The sequence below is a fragment of the Muntiacus reevesi genome, chromosome 21, assembly GCF_963930625.1.
Source record: "Muntiacus reevesi chromosome 21, mMunRee1.1, whole genome shotgun sequence".
Lineage (NCBI taxonomy): Eukaryota > Metazoa > Chordata > Mammalia > Artiodactyla > Cervidae > Muntiacus > Muntiacus reevesi.
In genome coordinates, this window is record NC_089269.1 from 23,176,692 (window position 1) to 23,201,034 (window position 24,343).

A 24,343-nucleotide genomic window follows, 5' to 3' on the forward strand; every position below is an offset into this window, starting at 1 on the left:
CAAACTCATGTCCATTGAGTCGATGATGCCATCCAATCATCTCCCTCTGTCGACCCTTCTTCTGCCTTCAATCTTTCCCAGCATCAGGGTCTTTTCTAATGAGTTAGTTCTCATCAGGTGGTCAAAGTATCAGTTTTAGCTTCAACATCAGTTCTTCCAATGAATATTGAGGACTGATTTCCTTTAGAATGGACTGGTTGGATCTCCTTGCAGTCCAAGGGACTCTCAAGAGTCTTCTCCAACACAACAGTTCAAAAGCATCAATTATTCAGTATTCAGCTTTCTTTAGAGTCCAACTCTCATATCCATACATGACTACTGGAAAAACCATAGCCTTGACCAGATGGACCTTTATTAGCAAAGTAATGTCTCTGCTTTTTAATAAGCTGTCTAGGTTGGTCATAACTTTTCCTCCAAGGAGCAGGTGTCATTTAATTTCATGGCTATAGTCACCATTTGCAGGGATTTTGGAGCCCCCCAAAATAAAGTCTGTCACTGTTTCCACCATTTCCCCATCTATTTGCCATGAAGTGATGGGACCGGATGCCATGATCTTAGTTTTCTGAATGTTGAGTTGAATATCATAGTCACCACTGAAAAATTTTGATGTTGAATTTATTTTGTTTTCATGCTTCCTTCTTTTGGGAACTTGCTAATCTTATACTATTAAGTTATGAATACAGTATTTTTCTAAAGAACTGTGCAATAATGAATTCAAGCTTTAATACCTCTATTAAAGTATCTGAAAAAAAACACAGTAGCTATCAGAATTAGTAGTATCCTTTCTGTGTCCTCCTCATGAACCAGAATTTGACCTCATCAGCTATTCTGTTGATATCCCAGATGAATTCTCTGAAGTGTTTTCCCTGTGGGTTTCTCTTTAGTTTGTTCTTGAAGAGTTCTTAGGAATTCATTAGCAAAGAATAGAGAAAAACCTGCTTATTTTCACTTGTGGTGCCTGAATTTATCCTGCTAACTCCTAACCACTTAAACTTGAAATTCACTGAGAAAATAAAAAGACATAAATAAAAGCCCTCCCTCCTTTCCCGGGGTTGAATAATATAAAAAAAATACTGCTAACCCTAGAAGTATGCTAGGTCACTGTATTTTCTTCCCTAAATGTATATTTATCTTTCTGAATATCATGATTAATGCTATTTTCTAACCTTGAAATTTTGAAAATATATATGCATTTTTCCTCAAAAACTCGGGTTCATTGAAGTGGCCTAGTATGTAATGTCACTAAATTCTGAAAAAAATTGCAACAAGTTATTAAATTTTACTAGTGCATATATGCTTGGTCTATATATTGGGATGTAAAGGCAACTGAAAACTGGTCACAAAATATGTCCACATCATAATCTCTTGAACCTATGAGTATTATTTAACATAGAATGAAAAGGACTTTGCAAATATGATTAAGGCAAGAATTTTGAAATAGGGAGAGAGTCTATTAATGATGTCATCACATGGGTCCATTTAGAAGCAATGAAAGAGGATCCAGAGTCAGACATGAAAGAATGCACCGTCAGAAACAGAGATTGGGTTCATCTACTTTGAGGTGGAAGACAGGATTACCAACCAAGGAATACAGACAGTGACTAGAAGCTTAAAAAAAAAAAAAAGCAAAGAAATAGATTCTCTCATTAGACCTTCCAGAAAAAACTAGCTTTGTTGATACCTGGATTTTACCCCCAATGAAATCAATTTAGTACTCTGCTCTCCAAAACAGTAAGAGAATACTTTGTGACATGTTGATTCACTATATTTGTAGTAAGTTAATTTGTTACAGTATCAATAAGGAAGTAATACATGGATCTAGTCAGTTTACAAGTCTATCACCTACTGTTTTAAGGCAATGTTTAATTTTGTTTATTATTCCTTCAGGCCTTGGTTGCCTTTGCTTCTAACATTCTATGCTGAGTTCACGAATGTTTGGACTTTAAATCCATTCTTTTTTAATCCTTATATTTGTAAACTGATAAATACAATTTAGCATCTCCTCACCTGGCTAAATCACAGGGTAATAACAATTGAGTCTAAACCAAATACAATTCTTGAAGCTGCAAATAGTATGTCTGTAGCAGAAACTAGCTGATGCTCCCCCTCATGTTAGCCCTTAGTGGTGCTGTGAGTGTTCAGGTGTGTCCGACTCCCTACAACCCCATGACTGTAGCCCGCCAGGCCTCTCTGTCCATGGAATTTTCCAGGCAAAAACACTGGAGTGGGTTGCCATTTCCTACTCCAGGGGATCTTCCTGACCCAGGGATCAAATCATCATCTCCTGCATACTCAGCCCTTATTCTTTCTGCCCTTTCAACCAGTCTCCTGTAGGTGATGTTTACTCCTTCTCTTGTTTAATTGCATTCTGAAAATGATTGCCCTCTACTTAAAGTTGTACTATGCACACCTGATGCTTACTTCTCTAAGACAACACTTGCGACCACTCCTTTCCTGTGTAAGCATTCTTTCTCCCAGGAATAAGGTCACAGAAGGATACCGTGGAGGACCACCAGAACCTTTTTTGGAACTACCTCCAGCCCTAGTGATCTCACTGTCTGTAAGAGGAAAGAAGAATGCTAGGCAACATCAACCCCAATCCTTATCTACAGACCTATTTTTCACCCTGAGACCATAAGATCCCATCCTGTTTCCCAGAAAATGGGGACATTCTTGAGGGCATTAGCTTGTGTAAGAAATCTGCTCTTTTCTCCTCTACCAGAACTCTGTTTCTGCATTTCTATTTGACCCTGATGAACAGAAGACTGGTTTTTGGCAACACTATTACTTAGAGTTCTCCTAAGCAGCAGAATGACAGAGCTTAGTTAGCTTCCCTGGGAGCAACCTTGAGGTTTAAGTTTGTTACATATTATAGCAGTAAAAAGATTATTGCTCTAATAGTCATAGTTTTATTTCAATTCTTTTATGTATGAAGAAATTTCCTCTCTGTCCACATTTGCTGTGAGTTTGCTATTTCTACACATTTTATGAAGCAACATTTTCTTTTGTCTTGAAGTTACTTTATTCTTTCTTCAAATCACTCCTCTTGATCTCACTATGCTATTATTTAGCAAAGAAGCCTGTGCTCTTCCACAGTGGAAAATATTTTATGCATTTTGACCATTTGTCTTCTCACCCTCATCTTTACTAAACCAGAGATAAAAGTTTTCTGACTGAAATCATAAGCTTCCATTTTCCCACATTTTTTTAGAGCCCTTTGTCACAGAAATTTCAAACTTCATTGCTTCTGTTTTTTTTTTTTTTTTTTTGAGCAGAGAAAATTTTGGACAAAAATGTTTATTAAGCAAAATACGTCCTTACTGCTCTTACAGTTTTCTACTCTACTAAGACACAATTGTTTTCCTTCCTAAAACTTAGGTCTACTCTCCTTCACATCTATCCTTGACTTCATTCCAGAATTATCCTTATGTTCTATCTTTATGCTAAAATGATAAAAATTGCCCTTTTTATCAGCTTTCCAGCAATAAATGAGTTGATCTTCTCATAGACTATGCTGTTGGTAGAAAACCAGAGGGGATCTCCCAGGAAGTCATTAGAATTTAAAAAGGAATATTCAGTTATAAACTTTTTCAAATTTGAAATACTAAAACTTCACAAATGATCACATGATAAAGAGGTTATTTTGGGTAAATCAATCCCAAAACCTTCAATCTCTACAAAAATTCACATAACGGAACTTGATCTTTTTTTGTTAGCCTAAAATAATTTGAGCCCATGGGAATTCTCCAAGAATTAGCTGCATGTATACAGTGAAAAAATATTTTCACCACAAATAATGATTAATTCAAAGTCACTGCATGAAAATGCCTTTAGGTAAAAACAAAATATCGCCCTTTATTTTCTGTGTAGTACAAAACATACATGCAGGAAGAAGTGGCCTACTTACACATTTATTTTATATGTTTTCCCTTGAATTATCTTTTAGTGCTTTGCTAATTTTCTAATTCAATGAATGCAGATAAATTTATCAGAGTGTTTCTAATTTTCTCATTAATTATTCACAAATAAATATCCCAGATAAAGGTTAAAATTAATTAGTAGTATTGTCACTTTTCATTTTTAAAAAATATTTATTTATTTTTGCCTGCTCTGGGTCTTCATTGCTGCATGTGGTTCTTCTCTATTTGCAGAGGTTGGGGACCCCTCTCTAGTCGTGGAGGACAGACTTCTTATTGTAGTGGCTTCTCTTGTTATGGAGCGCAGGCCCTGTGGGTTTGCAGGTTTCAGTAGTTGCTGTCTAAAGGCTCAGTAGTTGTGGCACAGAGCTTAGGTGCCTCGAGGCATGTGGGATCTTCCAGGAATGGGGATCTAGCTGGTGTCCCAGGTGATTTCCCAGGACCACGGGGAAACCAGGGAAGCCCGCCACTTTGCCTTTTTGAAATGCTTTATAATTGCTAACAAGGCACTGCCACCCATTGTTTACCATGAATGCCAGTATCTACACATTGCAACCTTGCTGATAGAGTAAGGAAACCATTTTTGACACATTCTATTTCTTAAAACAAAGATATCGTGACTCACTATCTGTTTTTCTGGGGCTTTCCATTTCTTGATATTAGCTAACTAGGCTTTGGTGCTTATCAGATCTCGTAGATGGTGACATCAGCAGAGCGGCAGTTCTCCGAGACATTACAGTTCCAACTTTGGCAGAGGTAAAAAAATGCTAATGTTCTGAATCAGACATTTGTCAATGGTTAGATATCAATGAATGATAAAGTAGTTAAAGTGTTAGTTACCCAGTCATGTCTGACTCTATGCGACCCCAAGAACTGTAGCCCTCCAGGTTCATCTGTCCATGGAATTCTCCAGGCAAGAATACTGGGATGGATAGCCTTCCCCTTCTCCAGGGGATCTTCCCAAACCAATCTAACTCTAATAACAAAACAGTTTAAAGATTGTGTGTAACACATTCTAACTTGCATTTAAAATTTTCTCAGAAGATATATCCATGGCATGAATATTTGTATGTGTTTATGTATGTTGTTTCTGCTATTGTTGTTGTTAAAGAAATATTAGGTTGGTTTGAAAGAGTAAAAAGAAAATGAGTTTGGTTCAGTTCAGTTGCTCAGTCGTGTCGAACTCTTTGCAACCTCATGGACTGCAGCACGCCAGGCTTCCCTGTCCATCACCAACTCCTGTGCACTGAGTCAGTGCTGCCATCCAACCATCACATCCTCTATCATTCCATTCTCCTCCTGCCTTCAACATTTCCCAGCACCAGGGTCTTTTCCAATGAGTTGGCTCTTTGCATCAGGTGACCAAAGTATTAGAGCTTCAGCTTCAGCATCAGTCCTTCCAATGAATATTCAGGATTGATCTCCTTTAGGATGGACTGGTTGGATCTCCTTGCAGTCCAAGGGACTCTCAAGAGTCTTCTCCAACACCACAGTTCAAAAGCATCAATTCTTCGGCACTCAGCTTTCTTTAGAGTCCAACTCTCACATCCATACATGACTACTTGAAAAAACCATAGCTTTGACTAGACAAACCTTTGTCAGTAAAGTAATGTCTCTGCTTTTTAATGTGCTATCTAGATTGGTCTTTATTTGGATTTTATTTTCTTGGGCTCCAAAATCACTGCAGATGGTGACTGCAGCCATGAAATTAAAAGACACTTGCTCCTTGGGAGAAAAACTATGAACAAGACAGAAAGAAATTACTTATGACTAAGAATAAAACCCAGAACTTCCCTGATGGTCCAGTGGCTAAGACTCTGTGCTTCCCCTGCAGCGGGCATGGGTTTGATTCCTGGTGCATGTGGTGTGGCAAAAAATAAAATCCAGTGATCTCTTAGCCCCACTGTCTTATTTTCTCTTTTGGCTAGAATTCTTACAAGATGTTATGTTGCTGGTCACAGATCTTCCTGTTGAATGTGGAGTTAGGTGTAACAAAATGAATAAAATTAGGATGAATAATAAGAGTGTATTAAAGAGGAAGTATATTATTCTGAGTGGAGATTACTGAGAGGGAGTCTTCGAGCTATATTTTCTTTATTGCAGAATAAAGTTTCTCAATTTAGCAGTGTGTAATTCTTCTGTATTAAGTGATCTTGAAATTCATAAACTTTCAAAGATACATCAGACTATATCTTTGGCCTTTTGATACATTATGTATGCTCAGTTGCTCAGTTGTATCCTACTTTTTCTGACCCCAGTGGACTGTAGTCTGCCAGGCTCCTCTGTCCACAAGATTTTCCATGCAAGAATACTGTAGTGGGTTGCCATTTCCTACTCCATTTGATACAAGAATGTTATAATAATGTAAATTATAACACTTAAGCTTCATAGCCCTATAGGTTTGAACTTTATAAGTAAACAACTCTCTACCTTTTCAGACACTCATATAATCAGGCATTCTTAGGAATTATGAAAATTCCTACTGACACTTATTCTTCATTACTCATCAATTTGCACATTTTAGTGTGCTAAAAATTTAGTAGTCATACACATAGGATATTCTCAAAAGGTTATTTCTTATAAAATGCATTAAAATTATAGATCACTCATAATATATGTATTGACTGATAACAACACCTACAGAGTAAATTATGTCTATTTAGATTGGAATAAATTACCAAATCTTATCTAATGAAATATCCTTGAGGCTATCCTTTAAGTTACTTAGTTAAAACAACTCAACATGTAAAATATATAACCGAGACAATCTGATTTTTACATTGCTTCAGTTTCCATTGCTATATAATAACTGCGAACATAATAATTAACAGTTATTTTTTTATTTTTTTCCCTCAGAGCTTAAAAAAACCACCAGCTTTCCTTGGTAGTTCAGCTGGTAAAGAATCTGCCTGCAATGCAAAAGACCCTGGTTCAATTCCTGGGTCGAGAAGATCTGCTGGAGAAGGGATAGGCTACCCACTCCAGTATTCTTGGGCTTCTCTGATGGCTCAGCTGGTAAAGAATCTGCCAGCAATGTGGGAAACCTGTGTTTGATCCCTGAGTTGGGAAGATCTACTGGAAAATGTAATAGCTACCCACTCCAGTATTTTGGCCTGGAGAGTTCCGTGGACTGTATAGTTAGTTCATGGGGTTGCAAAGAGTCACACACGACTGAGTGACGTTCACTTTAAAAACCAGAAACTTGCACTAATTCTATTTAACATATATTGAACTGATTACCTACATGAATATATCACATATAATCTTAGAAACATGATCTAAGAATGTAATTTAATGTCATAGTTTAAAGCACAATCTTTAACACTAAGCTTCTTAAGTTGAAGTCCTGATATTGCCACTTACTGCCAGCATGACTGTAAACGTGGATAAGAAGCCAAAGTGTACTACAAGAAACAGATTATAGGTAAAGTTTTTGAAAGTAGTCATCAAAGGAAAAAAACAAAAACAAAAAGTGTTTATTATTATTTTGCACTACTTCATTTGTAACATTTTTTGTCCTGTTTCCATTTTAATGTTTTCTTTCAGTATTTTTATTTCATATTTTCAACTTAGATTACCTGAAGATCTTCCGTATGTTGCTGAGATGTAATGTTAACTATTACTTGTTAACAGTTCTCAAAATTCAGATAATACCAGTTGAGATTCTAATGTGTCAGCACTACTTGACTACAGAGCTGCCTAAATGGACCATTTAAAATGCCCTTGCTCAGTAATGTAAACAGTAACACCCCACTACAGCTTCCTCTGTTAACATACAAAACTGAATTATCTCTTACATTAACAAACAATGAAAGCTTACTGATCCATTCTAATAAAGACTCTAACTTCATTAGTTAAAACAGATTAGACATAATAGCGTCCATAGCTATAAATAATATTTTAGATTCCTGATAAATAAAATTATTATCTATGAATCTATATTGATTTGTTGAACATATCTAGATGATACATGAGTATCATATGGATTATAAATCTTAAAAGTGCATTTATTTTTTGTTTTTTCCCTTTATATTAGCCATTATAATGTTTTTATAGTCTTGTCTTTCTTATGTTCCAATTCTTTTTCATTATTTAAAATTTTTATTTCATATTGGCATATAATTGATTAACAATGCTGTGTTGGTTTTAGGTGTTCAGCAGAGTGATTTAGTTATATTGTTATTGTTCAGTTGCTAAGTTGTGTTCAGCTCTTTGCAACCCCATGCACTGCAGTACTCCAGGCTTTCCCCTCCTTCCACTGTCTCCAGGAGTTTGCTCAAGTTCATATCCTTTGATTTGGTGATGTTATCTAACCATTTCATCCTTGCCTCCCTCTTCTCCTTTTGCCTTCAGTCTTTCCCAGCATAAGGGGCTTTTCTAATGAGTCAGCTCTTTGCATCAGGTGGCCAAAGTATTGCAGCTTCAGCTTCAGCATCAGTCCTTCCAATGAATATTCATGGTTGATTTCCTTTAGGCTGATTGGTTTGATCTCCTTGTTGCCCAAGAGAATCTTCTCTAGCGTCACAATTCAAAATCATCGATTCTTCTGGACTCAGCTTTCTTTATGATCCAACTCTCACATCCATACATGACCACTGGAAAAATCATAGCTTTGACTAGATGGGCCTTTGCTTTTTATATCTTTGCTTTTTAATATGCTGTCTAAATTTGTCATAGCTTTCCTTCTAAAACCAGGCATCTAATTCCATGGTTGTAGTCACCATCTGCAGTGATTTTGGAGCCCAAGAAAATAAAGTCTCTCAATGTTTTCATTGTCCCCCTTTCTATTTGCCATGAAGTGATGGGACCAGATGCCATGATCTATGTTTTTTGAATGTTGAATTTAAAGCCAGCTTTTTCACTATCATCTTTCAATCTCATCATGATCCTCTTTACTTTCTGTTATTAGAGGGGCATTATCTGCATATCTGAGGTTGTTGATATTTTTCCCAGAAATCTTGATTCTAGCTTGTCATCATCCAGGCTAGTTTTCACATGATGTACTCTACACATAAGTTAAATAAGAAGGGTACAATATACAGCCTTGATGTACTCTTCACAATTTTGAACAGTAACTTTTTTCATGTCCAGTTCTAACTGTTGCTTCTTGAACTGCATACAGGTTTCTCAGGAGACAGGTAAGGTTTTTTTTTCTTCCCATCTCTAAGAATTTTTCACAGTTTGTTGTGATCAACAATCAAAGGCTTTCTTGTATTCAATGAAGCAGAAGTAGATGTCTTTTCTGTAATTTTCTTACTTCTCTATGATCCAGAGAATGTAGCAATTTGGTCTCTGGTTCCTCTGCCATTTCTAAACCCAGCTTGTTCATCTGTAAGTTCTCAGTACATACACTGCTGAAGCCTAGCTTGAAGGATTTTGAGCATAATTTTACTAGCATGGAGGGTTACATAAATTCATATCTATTCTTTTTACAAATTATTTATTTATGGTTACTATAATTATACTAAATCTTAGTGAGTAACTTATAGTTAAAAGGAGACACTTCTTTACAATTAAGTATTAATTTGTATGGAGAGTAGAATACTAATATGTACTTACACATATATATTTAATATAATTCAGTGTTAAAATTAACTTGTTTTTAAAATAGCTGACAACGTATTAAATTCTATCAGTCTAATTACTGTCATCTTTGTTTTGTTATTCATATTTACAGGCTTTTAAAATTGTATTTGTTTCTCTCTCTAGTAAACCATTTAAAACTCGGGTGTCCTATTTGTGATTTAACACAAAATGATGTCTTTTAGATAAGCTTATACTAGCTGTCTCCCACAAAAGAGAAAAAAATCACATAATAGTAGATTTTTATAATACTATTATTAAAGCATGCATTTCTTTCTTCAGTGTCTTGTAGTTTTTGGAGTACAGGTCTTTTGCCTCCTTCAGTTCAGTTTAGTCGCTCAGTCGTGTCCAACTCTTTGCAACCCAATGAATCGCAGCACACCAGGCCTCCCTGTCCATCACCAACTCCCAGAGTTTACTCAAACTCATGTCCATCGAGTCAGTGATGCCATCCAGCCATCTCATCCTCTGTGGTCCCCTTCTCCTCCTGCCCCCTATCCCTCCCGGCATCAGGGTCTTTTCCAATGAGTCAACTCTTCACATGAGGTGGCAAAAGTATTGGAGTTTCAGCTTCAGCACCAGTCCTTCCAATGAACACCCAGGACTGATCTTTAGGATGGACTGGCTGGATCTCCTTGCAGTCCAAAGGACTCTCAAGAGTCTTCTCCAAAACCATAATTCAAAAGTAACAATTCTTTGGCGCTCAGCCTTCTTTATAGTCCTACTCTCACATACATACATGACCATAGCCTTGACTAGATGGACCTTTGTTGGCACAGGTAGATTTATTCCTAGGTCTTTTGTTCTATTTTATGCAATGGTAAATGAGATCGTTTCCCTAATTTATCTTTCTGATAGTTTATTGTTAATGTATAGAAATGTGACAGATTCCTATATATAATTTTGTATCCTATAACTTTACCGTATTCAATGACAAACCCTAGTAGTTTTTTTGTGGTGTCTTTAGGCTTTTCTGTATGTAGTATCATGTCATCTGCAAGCATTGAGATGTTGACTCTTTGGATTTGGATTCCTTTCCAATTTGGATTTCTTCTATATATTTTTTTTCTTCTGATTGCTGCGCCTTGATTCCAAAACTATGTTGAATAAAACTGGAGAGAGTAGACATCATTGTCTTATTCCTGATCTAAGAGGAAATGCTTTCAACCTTTCACCACTGAGTATGATGTTAGCTGTGGGTTTGTTGTATGTATCCTTTTTATTATTTTGAAATATGTTCCCTCTATGCTGCTTGCTGGAGAGGTTTTGCTTTTGTTTGTTTGTTTGTTTGTTTTTATCATAAATGAATGCAAATTTTATTGAAAGATTTTTCTGCATCTATTGAGATGATTATATGGTTTTTATTCTTCAATTTGTTAAATTTGCAGCAAAATGGATGATTGACATTATGCTGATTGAAATAAGTCAGACAGAGAAACAAATACTGTTTGATGCCATTTATATGTGGAATCTAAAAAATACAACCAACTGGTGGCTATAACAAAAAAGAAACAGACTCAATGGATATAGAGAATAAATGAGTGATTACCTGTTGAGGGGAGAGGAGCAATATAGTTGTGAGGCAATGGAAGGTACAAACTGCTGGGTGTAAAATAGTCCAAAGGTGATATTATACAACACAGGGGATATAGTTAATATTCTGTAATAACTGTAAATGAAGTGTGATCTTTAAAAATTCTATAAAAATAAAAAAATGAAATGTGGTATACATTTTAAAAAGTTATATATTTAGTTTACAGATAAGTCCTTTATTCTTAGATTATATGCATACTTTTGTTGTAGTAAATGTGACATTTAATATTAGAATTTATTTTTTAATTTTTTATTAGAATGTTTTAATGTAATAATGTTTATTCTCAAACAAACAGAAAATAAAAAGCCCTAATAATTATACAGGTAGTTTTCTTCATTTTAAAAAAATAATTGTGTTAAGTTATCACTGCTCTAAAGAATTTACCTGCAATGAAAGAGATCCAGGTTCAAGTCCTGGGTCAGAAAGATCTCCTGGAGGAGGAATTGGCTACCCACTTCCATAGTCTTGCCTATAGAATTCCATGGACAGAGGAGCCTGGTGGGCAATAGTCCATGGGGTTACAAAGAGTCAGACATGACTAAGAGACTAACACTTTCACTTTTTAAAAAATCACTGCTCTAAATGAAGTAGAAAATCAAGAAGTCATTGTGTGATGTGAATATTTTCAACTGATGCTAAAGTTCATTCATGTATCTAAACCTTTCCCTGGTGGTCAAGAGCTTTTACTATTAAAATTACCTCTGAAAAACAGCAGATTAAACTGAGGAAACCAAGATACATATTTGTAGTGATATTTTAAAATTGTTCCAGGTATGAATCTGAGATGTATAATCACCAGAAAGCTGGCTTCAAATAATTACCAGGTCTCTCTAGTGTGCATGCAAGAGCAATGCATCATGCACACACGTGGAAGGGTTTGATCAGGGCAGTAAATCACTCAGGTCTGGTAGTGACTTGATATTGAAGTGATCAAATAAAGAGTGCAACACTGTAGAATATGTATAAAACTGGAAGTATATTGCTATAATCAATCATCAATTAAATCATAATAATTTTTGCCTACTTATATATTAATTCTCCTGAAAATACTTAATTCCTATGATTTAAAAGTCCTATAACTTAAAATTCCTTAATTTTAATCTGTATCCATTGAGCCTGCTTTTTTGTTATAAACACTAGTTTTTTGTATTTTTTAGATTCCACATATAAGTGACATCAAACAGTATTTGCCTTCTCTGTCTGATTTATTTCACTTAACATAATGCCAAACATCCATTTTGCTACAAATTTAACTGAATTCCTATGATTTAAAATCTCAAAGGATGTCAGTTTTATGCAAGATTTAGGTGTCTTTTCTCTAGTCCATGGTGTGTGTATGTGAATGTGCTTATTAAAGCAACTGCAAAATAACTCTGTACGCAAACACAAACGTATAGACTAATTACTATATTAGGAGACTGAAAACACAGACAAACAGAAAGCAAAGTGAAAAGATAGGTACTGGTCATGCTTTGTATCCCAGAAAGCATTATACCATAGCACATTCATTCACCTTGCTGTGTGTTTGGGGACACAATAAAGATATTGCTGGGTGTGTATTAAAGGGATTATAGTTTTTTTCCAAAACACGGGCTACAATTATTTTCCAGCATTGCAGAAGAGATTTAAGTCACCCATTGAAATATGTCAGAGTCTAACTGTTAAGGGGAAATGAAGGAAATGAAAACTTTTCTTTCGCTCTTAAAGTAAATAAATAAATAAATCTGTTTGTAATCCCATGTATATTGTAGTTTATAAATAAATATATGTGAGGAAGCAGAATCTGGCAGTTTTACTTTTCATTTTCTATTATTCCCTCAAACACACACCGATAAAGAGAGACAAACAGAAAAATCCAGAAAGATAAGCACATAACTATATAAAGATCCTCTATAGCTTTGAGACCCAGAAAGAGTTGGAAGGAAAGTGGAAAAGATCTTGATGAAGATCGTTGTGCAGTTGGCTTTCAATTCCTACTCCAATCCTGGGATTAAGAACCTCAGAAGTATTAAATAACTCTCCAGAAAGTACGGGGAATTGGGGACTGAGGAGACTTGTTATACTATTTCCTTTCTGGAATTCTGACAAAGGCAACCTCCCAGGCCTTGCTCACATCACTATGGTTTGGGATTAATAGAGGAAGTATGGCTGTGTGGCATGTCACTTGAGTGAGTGGCAATTCCTCTCACTAAGGAAGTCCTACTGAGTTTCTGGTGTTTCCCTAAGCAGGTCTTAGGAAGGAGAAAGTGACTATATTCCCATGCACTACCATTGAGAACACCCTCAAGTAACTGGGTGGTACAGCTGGTATATTTGACAGGTACCCTAATGGTGCAAACTCGTGCTGCCTAGAGATACAGGATGGAAGGCAAAATTTGATGATAAGATGAGGATAAGATTATTTCAGTGCTTGGTTGAGTGGTGAGGTGAGGAGAGATAAGAACTAGATATAACCTTGTGTTAGGTCAGAGGATGTAAGTTTGTAAAGTTGTTAACTTTCCAAAGACCAGACACATCTGCCGGATCGTATAATGCCAACTCAGACAAAAGGATGAGAAGGAAAACGCCTTAGACTTTGAACTTTAGATTATATGTTTCAAGCTGAGAAAGTTATTTTGTTTCTATTTAAGGAGTCATGTCTAGGAGAATTGGATTTAATTTTAAACTATAGACTAGAAGCCAAACTTTTTTTTTTTTTTTTTTTGGTATTTAAGTTTTTATGAAGAACTGGGATTGGGAGAAAGAGTCAATATTATAGATATTAAAAAAGATTACTCAGTAAAATCTTGTAAGAGTATACATTAATCAATAAAATGTATTTAAATACAGATGGGTCATTGTTATATCTCATGCACTTTAGCTTATAAATCATAAGCAAAACAATATTACAGAGCCATTAGGAATCATGTATAAATAGTATGACAGTAATTATTTTAAAATTATCCCACTGAAAATTAACTTGTATGAAGTGCATAATATGGAAAAACTAGTTAATGAGTCTAGTAGCTATTCTATTGACTTCTGTTCTCAATTCTCAGATTCCTTCTTGATAATTTTCTACAGGGGCTACAAAATCAACTATTTATTTCCATGATCTATCCACCCTACTCTTGTTTTAGTTGTCTTTATCACATTATAAATCATAATTATTTGAGTTTCAACATGTATTTGCCGTGGCTTCCTATTTTTCTGCTGCATGATTGCTTTTGTGATGTTTAGTCAGAGACCAGCTACAGAGCAGGATATAAAACTCTGGAGATCTTATGTTTGAGCATTGTAGGAAGAGAATTATCTCCAGACTTTTATCATCTACTGATAGCTCAGGAGCCAAGCATATATAGATTGTGTCAGTTGAAAAGATCTCAGTCCTTACATGAAGAGCTTGAAGAGCCAGATACAAGGATTGTAATTCAATAATCTTTTTTTCATGATATTTTTCACTATATGAGAAACACAGAAGATACATAAACATATACATGTATATATAACATTTATATGTACATATTGTCTTTTGAGACGGGAATATGTGTGTATAGTGATATTTCTTATACTTTGACTGGAGTTAGAGTGGTCAGTAAGATATGATAAGTCTCTTTGCATCATGCTTCAAGAGTTAACTTCCTCTAGTCTCACAGAAGAACAAAGAACAGCTCTCCAGAATATATATACCTCATAAAATGGTTGCCTGAGTAGATGTTACAGAAAAGACAGTGATACACAGTGATGATAAAACTAAGTATATACTTCAGTCTTGCAGTCTTAACCTGTGTCTGCTTATAACTAAGGGCTTCTGAGACTGATTTGACATCTCTTGATTAATAGGAAAGTCATCACCATCCCCTAAAATGAGAATCTGTGGACTCCACATGGGGTAGAATATAAAACCAGAAGAGGAAATTTTGTTCAGGTCAGTATAAGCATATCTGAAGTTTAACTAGTTTTAAAATAAGAATTTTATTTGTTTTCCCATATTCCTAGAAGATTTATGGTAATACCAATAGAGGAGGGCATGTATGTATGATAAGGCAGAGTAAAAAGAGGAATTTATTGATATAATCATGTACCAAAATTATTTTATTAAAAGCAGTCATGTTTAGTGAAAGAAAATTTAATTTCTTTCAGTTTTCATTTTGAAAATTAGAATTATTTTATAACTAAGCTAAGAATACACCCTTACCTCCATTTATTGAGATGAGTTTGTGATACTGCCACAGTTCTCCCCTTGAAGCTCAGAAGTAGAGAAGTAAATTTATATCACCCCAGTGACAAGACTGGTAGGAAGTATTGTGTGTTTGTACAGTGATTATACTGCAAAACAGCAAAATAAATAACTCTGGAGGTCTAACAAAGAGTCAAGTTGTTACAATCAAGATGAAAACATAATTTGGAACCTCTTAGTGCTTTGGGCATTAAAGGGACAGTGGTGTTGTGGCCATCATATGTACTACGCCTTTCTTGTACCAAGGGTAAAGGAGGAAAAAAATAGAATAGGGTCAAGCATATTATCTGTTGGACCTCTTTATTCCAGTAAGTGAATTCTGTCACAAGATTCTCTTTGTCACACATGCTAAATCTCATTTATAAATCAAGAATGAAAAGTGGAAGTTTTAAGGGTTTTTATGTTCTATGATTTAGAACTACCATGATTTACAGTTTCAAATTTAAAAAGTTAATTTTGTAAGAGTATATATCTGCTTGTTTTAGAAATAATTACACATCTGCTGAAAATAAATCACACACGCTTAGTATCTAGGCTTGTTGCAATAGTAAATACAGTAAAACTGGCAGCTCCTTTTAAAAACAGCTGATATTCTTCTAATAGAGGATAAATTGAAACAGTTTTTCCTCCAATATTTAGAAGTAAGTCATTAAATTGAAGAGAATCTGATAAGCAAAATTTATTTTACCACAATAACAATTACTCATAATTCAAATATGAGGTGTTATGAATATTTTATTACAGTAATTATAAAAATCAAGATGATTAAAACCTTGCTGTAAATAAGAATATAGTCCTCTTGATATACATTAAACATAATTTTTCTAATTTGAGAATCTCTTTCTGGACAATCATTAAACCTAGTTAAAATAAAGGTTGAATAGCATTGGGTTTATTATCTTGAACACTGACTTTGGTTACTTACTTTAAGAATATCATTACATTTAAAGCTATCTTACTGCTAATCTTTACATTTGCTTGTATTGAATACATCACTATTAGACAGTAGTTTAAACATTTTATGTAATATTAATCTATAATATAAAATCACTTTTACTCATGTAAAATAATTATTTTGGTCTAATGTAATGTGATTAATGAGTCAAAGTATACAGTTTAAACATAATTAAAATACACATTTTATGTAATTTCAAATAGCTCTTTTGATTTCATCTTTTTAAATTGAAGAATTATTAGTAATATATTTTAAGAGTGAATATATAATTCTTTTTTTTTTTTTTTTAAGAGAAGGAGTGTCCTTTGTGTTCTCAGAATTTAGAACGTAAGTTCAAGAAGCAATAGTTAGAAATGGACATGGAGTGAGAACTCACTACCATCTCCTCATCGAAACTGAGGTCCAGCACGTAAAAAAAAAAAAAAAAAAAAGAAATGGACATGGAACAACAGACTGGTTCCATATTGGGAAAGGGGTATGCCAACGCTGTATATTGTCAACCTGCTTATTTAAATTGTATGCAGATTATCATGAGAAATGCTGGACTGGATGAAGCAAAGCTAGAATCAAGATTGCCAGGAGAAATATCAATAACCTCAGATATGCAGATGACACCACCTTTATGGCAGAAAGTGAAGAACTAAAGAGCCTGTTGATGAAAGTGAAAGAGGAGAGTGAAAAAGTTGGCTTAAAATTCAACATTCAGAAAACTAAGATCATGACATCTTGTCCCATCACTTCATGGCAAATAGATGGGGAAACAGTGGAAACTTTGGCTGACTTTATTTTTCTGGACTCCAAAATCACTGCAGATGGTAACTGCAACCATGAAATTAAAAGATGTGTGCTCCTTGGAAGAAAAGCTATGACCAAGCTAGGCAGCATATTAAAAAGCAGAGACATTACTTTGAAAACAAATGTCCGTCTAGTCAAAGCTATGGCTTTTCCAGTTGTCATGTATGGATGTAAGAGTTGGATTTTAAAGAAAGCTGAGTGCCAGAGAATTGATGCTTTTGAACTCTGGTGTTGGAGAAGACTCTGAGAGTCCCTTGCACAGCAAGGAGATCCAACCAGTCCATCCTAAAGGAAATCAGGCCTGAATATTTGTTGGAAGGACTGATGCTGAAGCTGAAACTCCAATACTTTGACCATCTGATGCTAAGAGCTGACTCATTTGAAAACACCCTGATGCTGGGACAGATTGAAGACGGGAGGAGAAGGGGACGACAGAGGATGAGATGGTTGGATGGCATCACTGACTCAATGAACATGAGTTTGCGTAGGCTGCGTGAGCTGGTGGCGGGCAGGCAGAATTTGCGTGCTGTAGTTCATGGGGTCGCAAAGAGTCAGAGCCGACTGGGCGACTGAACGGAACTGAACTGAACTGGGAGGTCGTGAAGGACAGGAAGCCTGGCATATTGCAGTCCAGGGAGCCTCAAACAGTCAGACAAGACTGAGTGACACAACAACAACAATCATATCACATAAAACCTACCCCTTTTAAGTTACACTCAAACAATATTTAAACCACTAATCGTGACTATGACTTCGAACATTTTCTTATATAAATAGTGAAAATTTACATTTGATACTATACTGATGACTTTTTATAATTAGAAGTTAAAATTTGTGTGTGTCTGTATTTTCTAGATTGCTTCAATATAGTCAATCCTGGTTTCCTCTTAGAACCACCTCTTTGTCTGACAAAAAAAAAAAAAAAAATACCTTTGTTGTCAACCTATTTCCAGGAATTCTGTGGGGAGGGATGGGTCTGAGAACTGCTGTAGGTTACTAGGACACTAAGAGAGTTGATTATGCAATGAAGGTTAAGAAACACTTGTCAAAGTAGATGTAGATGGAAGCACAGGATTTCTCAGTAATTCCTGTTGCTTCTGATAGAAAGAGAGTAAATTGATATTCATTAAGGAAATCCAGTCTGTTGTTCAATGTCCAGTTCTAACTGCTGCTTGCTGACCTGCATACAGGTTTCTCAATATGCAGGTCAGGTGGTTTGATATCCCCATCTCCTTCAGAATTTTCTACAGTGTGTTGTGATCCACACAGTCAAAGACATTGGCATAGTCAATAAAGCAGAAATAGATGTTGTTCTGGAACACTCTTGCTTGTTCAATGATCCAGCGGATGTTGGCAATTTGATCTCTGGTTCCTCTGCCCTTTCTAAAATCAGCTTGAACATCTGGAAGTTCACGGTTCATGTATTGCTGAGGCCTGGCTTGGAGAATTTTAAGCATTACTTTACTAGCGAGTGAGACGAGTGCAATTGTGCGGTGGTTTGAGCATTCTTTGGCATAGCCTTTCTTTGGGATTGGAATGAAAACTGACATTTTCTGCTCCTATGGCCACTGCTGAGTTTTCCAAATTTGCTGGCATATTGAGTGCAGCACTTTCACAGAATCATCTTTCAGGATTTGAAATAGCTCAATTGGAATTCCATCACCTCCACTAGCTTTGTTCATAGTGATGCTTCTTAAGGCCCTCTTGATTTCACATTCCAGGATGTCTGGCTCTAGGTGAGTGAACAACAGACTGGTTCCAAATACGAAAAGGAGTACATCAAGCCTGTATATTGTCAACCAGCTTATTTAACATATATGCAGAGTACATCATGAGAAACGCTGGACTGGAGGAAGCACAAGGTGTAATCAAGATTGCTGGGGGAAATATCAATAACCTCAGATATGCAGATGATACCACCTTTGTGGTATCCTTCAAAGTGAAGAGGAACTAAAAAGCCTCTTGATGAAAGTGACAGAGGAAAGTGAAAAAGTTGGCTTAAAGCTCAACATTCAGAAAACTAAGATCGTGGCATCTGGTGCCATCACTTCATGGAAAATAGATGGGGAAGCAGTGTCTGACTTTATTTTTCTGGGCTCCAAAATCACTGTGGATGGTGATTGCAGCCATGAAATTAAAAGACGCTTGCTCCTTGGAAGGAAAGTTATGACCGACCTAGAACGCTGGGGTGGAAGAAGCACAAGCTGGAATCAAGATTGCTGGGAGAAATATCAATAACCTGAGATATGTAGATGACACCACCCTTATGGTAGAAAGTGAAAAGGAACTAAAAAGCCTCTTGATGAAAGTGACAGAGGAAAGTGAAAAAGTTGCCTTAAATTCAACATTCAGAAAACTAAGATCATGGCATCTGGTCCCATCACCTCATGAGAAATAGATGGGGAGACAGTGGAAACAGTGTCAGACTTTATTTTTTGGGGCTCCAAAATCACTGCACATGGTGACTGCAGCCATGAAATGAAAAGAAGCTTACTCCTTGGAAGGAAAGTTATGACCAACCTAGATAGCATATTAAAAAGCAGAGACATTACTTTGTCACCAAATGTCTGTCTAGTCAAGGCTATGGTTTTTCCAGTGGTCATGTATGAATGTGAGAGTTGGACTGTAAAGAAAGCTGAGCGCTGAAGAATTGATGCTCTTGAACTGTGATATTGGAGAAGACTCTTGAGAGTCCCTTGGACTGCAAGGAGATCCAACCAGTCCATCATAAAGGAGATCAGTCCTAGGTGTTCATTGGAAGGACTGATTTTGAAGCTGAAACTCTTAATACTTTGGCCACCTGACTCAAAGAATTGACTCATTTGAAAAGATCTTGATGCCGGGAAAGAATGAGGGCAGGAGGAGAAGGGGACGACAGTGGATGAGATGGTTGGATGGCATCACTGACTCTATGGACATGGGCTTGGGTAGACTCCAGGAGTTGGTGATGGACAGGGAGGTTGGTGTGCTGCGGTTCATGGGGTCTCAAAGAGTTAGACACACACACACACACACACACACACACACACACACACAAAGAGTTAGACACGACTGACTGACTGAACTGAACTGAAGGAAAACCAGTCTCTTTCCTCTGGCAAAATGGCAAAAACATATTTGCTCTTTGCCTAGTCAGTAAACAAATGTTGAGACTGAGTGAAATTATTTGGGAGCCCAAACTTATTTTGGGCATTCCTTATCTGCATATCTAGTTAAAACCTGGTGACCTATCACTTCCAGCATCTCTCGGTCACTTTGAGGTGCTTTATACAAGGGACTGCCAGTTGCTTTATATTCTCAGTTTGCACATGAAGCACTTTTAAATGTTCTCTTCAAGTCCTCCCACAGCTAGCCAGAAAAGTAGTAAAAGATTTGACATCTGCAATAAATAGTGTTTGTCTTCACAGGGAGTACTAACATATTTGTTTTAAAGTAAAATAGCAGTTGTTGAACTATTTTAATTAATGTTAAATTTGTGACTATGTAATACCAGGACCGAATGAACAATCAGAAATATGTAATTATTACATTTGACACAGACTGCATTTATTTTTTATACAAATACCCCATGTTTATTAATTTATGCAAGTGCTCTGGCAAGATTGAACAATATTTACAAGTACAATTCAATACTAGATTCAAGTTTGTATATACTGAGTTGGAAAGGGTGAAAATGTACTTGGTGAATCTATCAACAAATATCATCAGTGTCAAAATATCTGATCATAACCTATCACTAAAAACAAAGTCCTAGTAACTATTTTAACAAATTCATCTTGCTCCTATGTGGAGAACATATGATTCTTGTTCGGATTTAATACATCTTAATCTTAGGAAGATTATATGTATATATCGTGGCCCTTAAGAAAAACTGCTGCAGACAGGACTGTCATTTTTCCCTTTCTGCATTTTCTCTTAGGAAAAGAGGATACCAGAATTCTGTGGGAGCTATTCCTGAGGCAAAAATATCTAGAGAAACAGAACCGAGCAATGACATAGGTAGAGTGAGGCAGACATGGAGATGCATCTCCCAATTTCCTTTTCAGGAGAGGTTGGCTATTCTGTTGTATGTGTGCTTGTGGCAGGGATGCTTGTCAAACAGTTTCCAGCATCTCCACCCCCTCCCGAGTTGATGCTGAGAGGGACCTAAACCATAACTCATGAGGGAGAAGGGAAAAGGAAATGAGAAAGAGAGAAATGCTAATGACAATGATTTTGATCTGCCAGTCTTTCTTTATGGAGCACACAAGATGCCCACCCCTGCCTTCAGATGGTGCACTGGTAAAATTCTGTGCTTAAATGTCATTTCTGTGGGTAAGGAGGTTTTACAAATTAAATATGTTGGAAATGTTGAGTAAAAAAATGATGCTGTCTTTGCAATCTAGTCTTATAAGCTTATATTTAAAAGCCTATCAGAATAAGTCATGCACCTGAGAAATTTTTATCTAGTTAAATGGAAAAACACTCCATACTAAATGTATTGAAAAGAATGGTAGGATAGAAAATTACACGTGTGCTTTGATTATGTCATGAGTCATGCTTTAATATATTATTTGTATTATAGATGTTATATATAATGATAAACTTTCTTTTGATAATTTTAAAGTTTTACATAAATGTCAAGTATGGAAACAGCTTGAAGGTTAGGGCCTTTCACCATTCCATTCAATGATAGCAAGCCAGTGTCAGAAACAGTATGTAACACATGCGTGCATACATGCTAAGTCAGGTTAGTCATGTCCGACTCTTTGCGACCTCCCGGACTGTAGCCCACCAGGCTTCTCTGTTCACGGGATTCTCCAGGAAAGAATACTGGAGTAGGTTGCTATGCCCTCCTCCAGGGGATCTTCCTGGCCCAAGGATAGAACACGCTTCTACTGTGGCTTTGCATTGCATGGGGATTCTTTACTGCTGAACCACAGGGAAGCCCATCTAACACATATTAGACATTTAATAACAACTTTTTGAGTGATTAAATGAGTGAACCAAATAATTATTATTGGCAGGCTACTTAGCATATTTTTCTACCTTAAAACCAAAACACTATTTTCCATTCAATATATTCTTCTTAGTTATTGCAAAATGTGCCATAATATGGATGATCATACTTTTAAACATTTTGTTTATATTGTTTTCTCTCTCCTCACAAATCTTTCTTCTGTCTATACAAATTATTTTTGCCAGTCTATAGGTCTGCAACTCAACTTACTCTTTAAGCTAAACTCATTTCTCCTCTAATGCCATTTTTAAAATACTTGTTGCAATAATATATGTGCACCAAATTATGCAATGCATTATTATGCTTTTCAGTTCTCTAATTGTTTCAACAGTGCAGTTTTATATAGTACCGTATATTCCAAGACTTTTGAGTGTGTCCTGTAATGTCTTGTTTTTGTTTCTATCTGGACCAGATACTATTGTTGTTTTGAAAAGCCTCTGTTCAAACTCCTCAGTTCCCAGTGTACCCATGAAGAACTGATTGGCTCCCACATCAAGCACCAATGCCTTTCTCCTTCTGGCTTCTCTACTGTTCTGCCTAAAGGATTTCTTGATATTTTTGTGAGCTTGCTTACCCCTTGTTCTCAGCAGGATACTAGGGATCAACTGATGAGAGACCAGAGTGGCAGGAACAACTCCCAGGCTTTCCATATCCCATTGGCACAAGTCTGATATGTGCTGCTAAAAGAGTACCCAAGAGGATTAAGCTCATGTTGATAATTTTTTCACTAGCACATCCTTTATTGGCTAGTTTCTCTTCACCATTTTCATTCTGTGTTCTCACTCGTACTTCCTGGTATCACTTCCCAAATAAACCACCTGCCCTTGAGTATTTGACTGAGGCTGTGCTTTCCAGGGAATCCAAACTAAGACAAAACCTTTTCCAACTTTTGTGTCTCTGACTAATTTTCCTCCAGAATTCAGCTTAAATATTAGACTGAACAATAATCCCTCAAAAAAGTCCATTTCCTAATTCCTGGAATCTGTGAATGTTACCTTACCTGGCAAGAGGACTTTCCACACTCAACTAGCTTCAGGTCCTTGAGATGAGATTATCCCAGCATATCCAGGTGGGTCCAGTGTAATCATAAGATCGTTGTGATTCGGAGAGGAAATATGAGACAATGGAAGCAGAAGTCACAGAGGAGAAAAGATGATACACTGCTTGTTCTTAAGATGGAAGAAGGACCACAAAACAGGGAAGGTAGGCAAAGTCTAGAAGCTGGAAAGGGGCAAGGAAGCAGATTCATTCATAGATCCTCCAAAAGGAATGCACCCTTGCAGATCTGTTTTCAGACTTCTAATCTCCAGAACTATAACATCAATTTGTGTTTAAGCCACTGAATTTGAGGTTATGTTTTACAGCAGCAGTAGGAAACTAATACAAATACCACTTCTTCAAAAGACTTCCGTAGCCATCTTATCTATGGGAAATTTCACTCAAGCAAACATATGGAAAATATGACTATTCTGTATTATCACATAGTAAGTGTTCCACATTTAGTCACAAACAAGGATTCCATGTACTCTTTTAAAATGTATTATCTTTATAGCACTATATTTATATCTATAGTATTATATATATATATATTTATAGTATTATAGATACAGTGTGTGTGTGTGTGTGCATGTGGGCACACTCAATAGTGTCTGACTATTTGAGCCCTTATGGACTGTGGCGCACCAGACTCCTCTGTCCATGGAATAATCCTGGCACTAATACTCGAGTGGGTTGCCATTTCCTCCTTCAGGGGATCTCCAGACCCAGAGGTTGAACCTGCACCTCCTGCATTGCAAGCAGACTGTTTATCACTGAGCCACTGGGTAAGTCCATTCTAGTACAGTATTATTGCAATAGTAATGTAATAGGAGTAATAATATTGACTGACAACACACATTCAATGTAAAAAGAGTATGTTCCCATTCCTAACTTCTGAGTTATTGTTTAAAAGTCTTTTCCAAGATGGTTTCTTACTACGATAGCTGAACTTTTTCTTGGGCATTGTTTCCTCAGTCTATTAACTACATTTATTATTTCTCTGATTCCTCACTCCATGGGGCTGACATATGCTTTAGAGTTCAGAGATGTGTGACTTGCCAGACTAACAGTTATTTTGCACTTGAGTTATTTAACTAAGCTGCTTAAGCTTCACTACTAGCAATACTAACTGAATATCTTCCTACTCGAATGCCTTTATTAGGCATGTCTCTAATCTCTTGACAAATAAAACACTTATTGGATATGTCTTCTTGTCCCCCAGTGTACATAAAACATCCTTGAT